We start from the raw sequence: 1482 nt of genomic DNA, 5'->3' as shown, positions 1-1482 counted from the left end.
CTGGCCCAAATGGTGATTCTTTACGAGAAGCACCATTTGGGCCAGTTTCATCAACGCTTAGCGCTTTTTTACCTTTTAACGTTTACGAGATTTTGTATGATTCTACTCAATGCGTCGACGTGAGCCATTTTCTCAACTGATCGATGCTTTAATTTGAATGAGTAATTTTGGAGAGCAAGCGTCCATCGTGCGATTCGCGGGTTCAAATTCGCTTTATTCACGTCGTATACTAGTGCGTTGCAGTCCGTGACTACTGCGAATTTGAGACCATATAAGTATATGTGGAATCTTTCCACTGCTCTTACTATCGTGAGCATTTCCAGCTCGAAACTGTGATAATTTTTCTCTGCCTGGTTAGTCGATTGACTAAAATTAGCTACCGGCTTCCAGACGTTGTTTGACTGTTTTTGTAAAAGGATTCTGCCTAATCCGTGTATACTAGCGTCTGTATGTAACTGCGTTTCAGCACGCGGATTAAAAAGGCTTAATACCGGATAAGACTTTAGCTCGTTCTTAAGATATTAAAAGCTGAGATACAGTGATTATCGAAATCGAAGGTGACCGACTTTCGTAATAGGTTACGAAGGGGCTTCTTTTTAATTGAAAAGTCGCGTATAAATTTGCGGAAATAATTAGCTAATCCTAGGAAACGTTGAAGCTCGAGGATATGTTTAGGTTGCGGGAAGTTATTAATTGCTTCCGTATGTCGCGGACTGAGTGTAATCGCATTATGTGAGATCATATAACCGAGGTATTCTATTTTCGTTCGAAAGAATTTACACTTCGCGACATTCAATTCGAATTCGTAACGTTTCAATATTAACATGACCTCGTATACTGTTTTCAAGTTCGCTTCGACCGTATCCGGGGCTAACATTATGTCGTCAATATACACAATTCGTGTATATTGACGGCTCGGCCGTCCTCAATAAACGGCTTAAGTATATGTACGAGTCTGTCTTGAAACTCAGCCGGTGATTCCGAGAAACCGAAAGGCAAATGGGTAAATTCAAACTGCCTGTCTGGCGTAGCGAACGAGAAATATTTCGTGTGTTTTTCGCTTACCTTGATCTGGTGGAAACCATCGCGGAGATCAAGGAGAGTGAAAATTTTCTTTTCTCCTAACAGCGCAATGCAGTCTTCTATGACTGGAAATGGGTATTTTTGCTTAACTACGCGTTCATTTAAGGAGGTTTTAAGGGCATAAAACACATATATTAATATTTTCGCTTTAAACAAACTACATACATGTGAAAGTTGTGTTTATAACATTCTGGTTTTATTGAGCAACACATTTTTATAGGTTATTTATTTTATTTGTTATTAATTTTATTGTTATAAACAAAAATTGTTAAAATAATAAGAAAAATCTAAATGTTTTTATATAAATATATTATGTACTAAACACGACTTATGCAAAGTTTCATTGAGATTCACCATTAGTTTATAACAAATAACAAATTTTATTTATTTACCGAACAA

This window comes from Trachymyrmex cornetzi, unplaced genomic scaffold (genome assembly GCF_001594075.2).
Source record: "Trachymyrmex cornetzi isolate Tcor2-1 unplaced genomic scaffold, Tcor1.1 scaffold698, whole genome shotgun sequence".
Classification (NCBI taxonomy): Eukaryota; Metazoa; Arthropoda; class Insecta; order Hymenoptera; family Formicidae; genus Trachymyrmex; species Trachymyrmex cornetzi.
The sequence above is the reverse complement of the archived record's forward strand: the minus strand, read 5'-3'. Positions refer to the sequence as shown.